Source organism: Jaculus jaculus, chromosome 3, assembly GCF_020740685.1.
Source record: "Jaculus jaculus isolate mJacJac1 chromosome 3, mJacJac1.mat.Y.cur, whole genome shotgun sequence".
Classification (NCBI taxonomy): Eukaryota; Metazoa; Chordata; class Mammalia; order Rodentia; family Dipodidae; genus Jaculus; species Jaculus jaculus.
The window spans coordinates 185,568,702-185,577,484 of NC_059104.1; positions in this window are offsets into that span (position 1 = coordinate 185,568,702).

The window sequence follows — 8,783 nt, forward strand, 5'->3', positions numbered from 1 at the left end:
AGATGCACCAGGTTGTTAGGCATTTAGAACATTGAAGTTTATGGGGGGCACCTGAATCAAACCACCACATGAAGGTAAGATGGTTTCTCCCCTGCTGTGGTGGATTGAAACAGATTTCCTCCATAAACTCATATGTTTTGAATACTTGATCAACAGTTTGTGTCAAATTGGAAGAGACTTGCTGTAGAAGGCGTGTTGCTGGGGAAAGCTTTAGGGTATTATAGCTCCCTTTTCCTTGCCATAGATGGGCTCTCTCTTCTGCTGCTATTTTCCACCTGCTGTGGCAGAGTGATGTCCAGCCTCTGTTGATGCCACGTTTTCCACTGCCATCACAAAGCTTCCTCTCAAGAATGTAGTCAAAATAAACTTTCTCTTTTCATTACCTGCTTCTGGTCAGGTGATTCTCCCTTCCCCTCCAAACGATGCAAAGGTAACTACAACACTTCCTCTTTGTTTTAAAAGCACCTGCCAAATAGAAAAAGAAACAATCAAGTAACACACTCACTTTGCTCTTGGATGTGATGCATATCACATTCCTACCATAGCAGCCTACGGGTATTTTAAATGCCCAATAAACACAAAATAAATTGCAGGTTTTATTGAAAAAAAAAAAAGAGGTCTAAACAGATGCTTTTTGTTTGTTTTTCTTTTTTTTCCATAAAAAGAAAGCAAGCTTAATCAGGAAGGAATAGCAGGTGGAAGGGTCTGCAGACTTGGCCACTGTTAGCTTCAATGTGGAGTAGTCAGGGGAGGTTGTTGCTGAGACCAAGATGTTTCCAGCAAACAGCCCTAAATTGGCTATTATAGTGTTCTTGCCCTGAGGCTCCACAGAAAACAACTCAAAGAGCACAACTTCTTAATTTAAGTTATTTCAGCTGCTTAAAGTTTCATGGTCCCTTCAGCATGTAAGCAAATAACAAAAGAATTGGAAAAGGAGATAATTTTCAGAGTAAATGTCAGAAGAATAGTCAGAAATATGATTTGTCTCATCACGTTTTGTTAAGTAAAGTAAAGGAATAAGAAAAAGTTCCTCACATAAATCGAATTGGTTTTAGCTTCTGGAAAACTGAATGATACAGGACACAGGCTTCAATGTTTTGTTTGTAGTGAAAAGGAAAAACAATTATGGGCTTCATTTGTAGAAAGGCACTGCATGTCAAAAGTGTGATTACCACCCATTACCACTGAATTATTATTTATTTTATTTTTTTGAGGTAGGGACTCACTCTAGTCCAGGCTGACCTGGAATTCACTCTGTATTCTCAGGGTGGCCTTGAACTCTTGGTGATCCTCCTACCTCTGCCTCCCGAGTGCTGGGATTAAAGGTGTGCACCACCACACCCAGCAACCACTGAATTATTGATCTTAACTCGATTTAGTGACAATGCTATATGATAGTATCATGGAGTCTCTGGATTTGGTAATGAAATACCATAGATAGAGGCTGAGTTAACAAAGGGTTCTTGTGGCTTAGAGGTGGAGAGGGAGCTAGGGAGTTACAGTTCAAGGTAAGGCTGCATCTGATGTCTAAGGATTCCACCAGCCAGCATGGAGATTTGTCTAAGCTGCTTAAGAAACAATTGAACATACAAGTCTAAGTACATCTTGCAGATGTATATTCATAGAAGGAGGTCTCATGATCTATAAAACCCAAATCATGATCTTATGAAGTTATTATAAATTCTAGAGAAACACACATTTTTCTTACAACCCTAGTTATTGATGGAATGGGCTACTTAAAAGTGTCTGAGGAGGACTTCTGGTTAAGATGGCGGCGTAGGAACCACACCAAAGAAGCCTAGGGGAGATAAAGCCAAAAGAAGCTCCCAGCAAAATACACACGTTTACTAAAAAGCGAGGTGTATAAGAAATAAAAATGGCAGCAGAGGAGAGATCAGAGCACCCACAGCCCGCACAGGCAGGCGGAAGCGGCTCCAGCAGCGGTGGCAGGTCCTTGGGACCACAGCTGCCAGGCTCAGCTTGAGCCGCAGGAAAAGCCAGGGGAGGGGACTTTCCACTCACACCGGAGCATTTTGCAAATTCAAGAAACATGAAGGGAGAATGGCAGTGAACAATGGAGGAGCAGATCACAGGTAGAGGATCATGTGGACCAGTGAGAGAAACAGAGCCACCATCGACAGACTTCCCTCCCCCACTGCCAGTGCCCAGCTCTGGTGAACAGAGCAGTGGTCCAGCGACCCAGCCAGCCTACTTGAACCCACAGTGCACCAAAGAGGGACACAAGCAGGAGCGCAGCATAACTGAGACCAAAATCACCCTAAAAGGTAACGGATTACACCAGGTCAGTATATACCTAATAAACCTGGTATATAGCCCTGAACCAGAAGTGCTAATTGTGCCTTCGATATCAGGATAAATTCTATGTTAAATCTGATGGGTGGTCAGATTTGCCATTCTTAAATAAGCTATATTTTGGGCTTGTTATTTGTTGCTTCTTGATTTATAGTGGCTTTGTTTCCTCTTCTGTTATATATTAGGCAAGGGTCTCACTTCATCACAAGCTGACTTGGAACCCTCAACAGACCAGAAATCTTAACCTTCTTGTTGACAGAATTAAGGGTGAGGGCATCACACACCCTAAGGGACAGTGACTTTGTTAGAGGATCTGGTTGTCATAATACCTACTCTTACATAAATACTATGTGCTGTTTTGCATTGAATGTGTACATTGTTTAGTTAAATTTTAGAATGTATCAGTATTTTGTTCCACTCAGCCTACTTGAATACTCTCATAGGATGCAAACCCAATACCTAGGTTCATTTTTTTTAGATACTCAGAGTTGTAAGAGCCACACATAGCACCTTAAGCTCCTACTGTGAAGATATAAACATCAAATTGATTGATGTATCTAATAATACCCAGCTAACTAGAAAATTCAAGCACTAAATTAATCCAATATGAAAAAGTATATGCATTATAACACAAGATATACCAAAAATCAAGATAATATAAATCCACAAAAAAGTATTAATGCATCAGAAATGGCCTCCACTGAGAACAAGTTAGAAGAAATGCCTGAGAAAGATTTCAAAAGAATGATTATAAATATGTTCAAAGAAGTCAAAGAAGAAATCAAAGGAATGAAAGAGGAAATCAAAGGAATCAAAGATGACACAGAACACTAATTTAATGAAATAAACAGGTCAATACAGGACATAACAAGGAAATAGAAATAATAAAGATAAAACAGTTAGAATTACAGCAATGAGGAGCACAGTTAATAAATTTAAAAACTCTGGGACTTCCAGCTAAGATGGGGGCATAGGCACCATGCCAAAGCAGGCTAGGGGGGAAAAAGACCAATAAAGCTCAGCAAAATACACACTTTCATTAAAAAGCGAGGTGTATAGGAAATTGAAATTGCCACGGAGAAGTAGAAGAGATCAAGAGCATCCAGAGCCCACACAGGCTGGCAAAAGTGGCCCTGGCAGGTCCCCCAACCTTGATTTATATGACCTACCTAAATTAAATCAAAATGAGATTAATCACTTAAATATACCTATAACAAACATGGAGATCCAAACAGTTATCAATAATCTCCCAACTAAAAAAAGCCTAGGCTCAGATGGATTCACTGCTGAATTTTACCAGACCTTCACGGAAGAGCTAACACCATTGCTTCTTAAGCTTTTCCAGGAAATAGAAAACGAAGGAATTCTCCCAAATTCCTTCTATGAAGCCAGCATCACCTTGATACCAAAACCAGGAAAAGACAGAACAAAAAAAGAAAATTACAGACCAATCTCCCTCATGAAGATAGATGCAAAAATTCTCAACAAAATATTGGCAAACAGAATACAAGAATATATTCGAAAGATCATTCACCCTGACCAAGTAGGCTTTATCCCAGAGATGCAGGGATGGTTCAACATTTCAAATCAATAGATGTAATACATTATATAAATGGACTGAAGGACAAAAAATCACATGATCATCATATTAGACACAGAAAAAGCATTTGACAAAATCCAACATCCCTTCATGATAAAAGTTCTACAAAGACTGGGAATAGAAGGAACATATTTCAATATAAAACGGCTATTTATGACAAGCCTACAGCCAACATATTACTAAATGGGGAAAAACTGGAAGCTTTGCCACTAAAATCAGAAACAAGGCAAGGGTGTCCACAGTCCCCACTTTTATTTAATATAGTACTGGAAGTCTTAGCCATAGCAATAAGGCAAGAGATGAACATAAAATTGATACAAATTGGAAAGGAAGAGAAAGTTATCATTATTTGCACATGATATGATTCTATATGTAAAGGACCCTAAAGACTCTACCAGCAAACTGTTATAGCTGATAAATACCTACAGCCATGTAGCAGGATACAAAATAAATACACAGAAATCAGTGGTGTTCTTATATGCTAACAACAAACACACAGGACGAAATCAGAGAATCACTCCCCTTCACAATTGCATCAATAAAATAAAGTACCTTGGAATAAAACTAACCAAGGAAGTAAAGGATCTTTACAATGAAAACTTTAAAAATTCAAGCGAGAAATTGAAGAAGACACTAGGAAATGGAAAAACATCCCTTGTTCCTGAATTGGAAGAATCAATATTGTGAAAATGGCAATCATACCAAAAGCAATCTACATATTTCATGTAATCCCCATCACAATTCCAAAGGTCTTCTTCACAGAAATAGAAAAAAACAATACAAAAATTCATTTGGAATCACAAAATAACCTCGAATATCTGAAATAAAGCTGAGCAACAAAAATAAAGCTGGTGGTATCACCATACCTGGTTTTAACATATACTACAGAGCCATAATAAGAAAACAGCATGGTTCTGGCACAAAAGCAGACATGTAGATCAATGGAGAAGTATAGAGGACTCAGATGTAAGTCCAGGTAGCTATAGCCACAATTACTCATTGGATGCCAAAATTACTCATTGGAGAAAAGATAGCCTCTTCAGCAAATGGTGCTGGGAAAACTGGACACTTATCTGTAGAAGGATGAAAATAGATTCTTCTCTTTCTCTCCATGCCCAAGGATTAAGTCCAAATGGATTGAAGAACTTAACATCAGACCTGAAACTCTGAAACTGCTAGATGAAAATGTAGGGAAAACCCTTCAACATACTGGTCTTGGCAAAGACTTTTGGAATAAAACCCAAATTGATCAGGCAATAAAACCACATATTAACCACCAGGACCTCATTAAATTACAGATTATGAATTATGAATTATAAATGCTGGTGAGGATGTGTAAAAAGAGGAACCTTTCTACACTGCTGGTGGGAATGCAATCTGATCTAGCCATTGTGGAAATCAGTGTGCTGGTTCCTAAGACAGCTAAAAATTGATCTACCATATGATCCAGCTATAGCACTCCTAGGCATATATCCTAAGGACTCATCTATCTCATTACCTTAGAAATACTTGCTCAACCATGTTTATTGCCACTTAATTCATAATAGCTGGGAAATCAAACTAGCCTAGATGTCCTTCAACTGATGAGTGGATAATGAAGATATGTCACATTTATGTAATGGAGTTCTACTCAGTGGTAAAGAAAAATGAAGTTATGAAATTTTCAGGACTATGGATGGATCTGGAAATGATTATACTAAGTGCTGTAACCCAAGCCCAGAAAGCCAAGCGCCGCATGTTCTCTCTCATATGTGGATCCTTGTTACAGATGATTGGGCTTCTGTGTGAGAAGGAGAAGACTCAGCAGCAGAGGCCAGTAAGCTAGAAAAGAAATATAAAGGGAAGAGAAAGGAAGGGAGGGAGTACTTAATAGGTTGGTATTGTATATATGTAAGTAGAAGAATAGAGTAATGGGGTGAAAAGGCCCAAAGTGAGGTCAGGGGAAGAGATTGAATAAAGGAAAGGTGGAGGGAGGGCTAATCAAAATCTAAGAGGATAAAAATAAGTCATATGGAAACCAACTTTTTGGACAACAGAACACTCAGGAGCCGTAGATTTTTGCTAGAAAATTCTCAGTGCCAGGGATGGGATACCTTCCAGTGAGTTATTGGTGAGAGAGGTCCCTGATGCCCCCAAAACATTACAGGCCATTGCTGAGGCCCTTGGCTTCCCACCAGGACTAGATGGTAAGACTCTATTGCTGAAGACTTCACATACTTGGGCTGCAAGGCCACTGAGAAATCCTGCTGGAACTGAGCTGATAACCTCCTCCATGTAGACCAGTCGACAAAAAGCTGGAAGAAGCCATTCTGCATGCAGTTCAATGGGAGAAAGAGAAATCACTAGAGAAGATACTCAACAGTGGACACTGCAAGCCTTATATTTGGTTAGCCAGGCCAAATGAGCCAATGGGTGCAATAGTGGCACATCTATCATGGTGGAAACCAACTTCCCTCTAATTAACTGGAGGCCAATTCCATGGGAGGGAATACATCCCTGATACTGAAAACTTAAAACAGGGGTAGTCATGAGCCATAGGGGTGTAAAATCTGCTGCTGTCTGGCAATATACTGTGGTTATCAAACTGCCCAGTAAGAACTTCTCTTAATATTCATACCCTTATATTAATGCTACTCTCACTTGTGGTAGAGAATCTTCTCTGTTCAGATGTCAGTGACCTTGGGATGATTCAGAACATATCATGGTGCTGGAAAGAAGTGACTGCAGTGCTCAGTACTGCAATATCTCTATCATGCCTCCCAAGGCTCAGGGTTTAATGCGGAAGAGGTGGCAGAAAGAATGTAAGAGCCAAAGGAAGGGTAGGACTCCTTACAATGTGCTCCTCCTGACACAAAATGGCTTGGATATCCATGACCTCACTGTGACTGACACTACCTACACAAGACTACTGTAAGAAGAGGAAAAGATCATGGCATCAAAATAAAAGAGAGACTGATTGAGAAGGGGAGGGGATATGATGGAGAATGGAATTTCAAAGGGGATTAGTTGGGGGGGGAGGGTATTACCAAGGGATATTTTTTATAATCATGGAAGTTGTTAATGCAAATTTGGGGGAAAAAAGTGTCTGAGTAATTATCCCATCCAGACATTTGGGTTTTGTGTTAATAATTACAGACTTTTGTATGGAGCACAAAACTAAACTGGGACCTCTATGGTCTCATTTAAAATCTTAAAACTGGTAAAATGGCATTGATTCAACAGTTTGAAATGTCAGCCCAATTAATGAGGGGTTGTTCACATTATACAGTCATTGGTGTGGATTCATAGGTGTTGCTTGAATTTTAGTCCTTTTATAAATCCCTAACCATACTTTGTACTTCAGGGTATGAGATGAGTGATTAAAATTTCTGTAGAAAGTTCATTTTGTTGTGCTATACATAAAAAGTAAACTTATATTAGGGATATTGCTCTATTCATATTTTAATATTTATTGAAAATAATAGTTTATTGTTTAGATAAAAATCAAAAGAAAGGGCTGGAGAGATGCCTTAGAGAGATGCCTTCAAAGCTTAAGGACCCAGGTTTGATTCCCCAGTACCCATATAAGCCAGATGCAAAAGATAGTGCATGTGTCTGGAATTTGTTTGCAGTGTCTAGAGGCCTTGGCACACCTATTCTCTTTCTATATCTGCCTCTTCCTCTCTCTCATAAATTAAATAAAATATTAAAAAAAATTTTAGAACATTAAAAACTCAAAGGAAAAACTGGCATTGTTGAAGTACATATAGTAAAGAGGGTAGTGTGTTTCTGCCACAAAAAGTTGAGTATAAGGACATTTTATAGATGGAAATTATGTTGATGCAATTACAAGAGTTCAGGTGGTTCTCATTCTCATACTGAAATAAAGAGAACTGGGTTTCCCTTTACTTTCATACTCAGAAAGCATCAATTTAATTTTATCTAAAGTTTTCAAAAGCTTACAGAGCAAAATTGCATTCTTTGTGAGTACAGTATTAAAGCAACTTTAGGTGAAACAACAATCTAAACTTAATTTTATTTCTTAGCCTTTATCTATTTTATTTATTTATTTGAGACAGAGAGAGATAGAGAGAGAGTGAGAATGGGCATGCCAGGGCCTCTAGCCACTACCAGCAAACTCCAGACGCGTGTGCCACCATGTGCATCTGGCTCATGGGGGACCTGGAGAATCAAACCTGGGTCCTTAGGCTTCACAGGCATATGCCTCAACCTCTAAGCTGTCTTTCCAGCTCAAAATTAATTTTCTATGGTATACATTTATTCTTGTGATACCAAGTTTCTTTTAATTTAGTGATCTACTGGTTCCTCTGTGTAACACAAAAAACAAACAAAAAACATTTTATCTGTCCCAATTCTTTGCATACTTTATCAGTTTATATTTCAGGGATCAAGTCTATTTCCTCTATGCCCAAGGATTAATGGACCATCTCACTGTCCTTTATATACTGTTTTCAAACAGCAACATAAAATATGGAATCTAATTTCAGAAATCTATTTAAAGGGCTTCAATAGGGCAGATGATTGCTTCCGTCAATTTTCTTTTGAAGGAATTATCTCAACCTTGGAAATGGACATTTATTACACTGCAAATAAAGAAATAAAACATTTTATCACTGCTGTCTAATATATTTTCAATCTGAAGTGTATCCTAGACCTTTGAGCACCATGGCTTTTGTGCTTTAACTCAAGTGACTAAATAACGAACTCTGCCTGATATTCTTAAGGGGATGAAAATCTTCTCCAGAGCAATTGATTCTTTTATAATCTTATTTCTTCATCTTCATGATAATCTCTATTTTTACTGTGTATAGAATAATAAACCCATTCCTCTTGATTAGTGCTTCCTCAAGGATTCATTTTTCCTATTTTG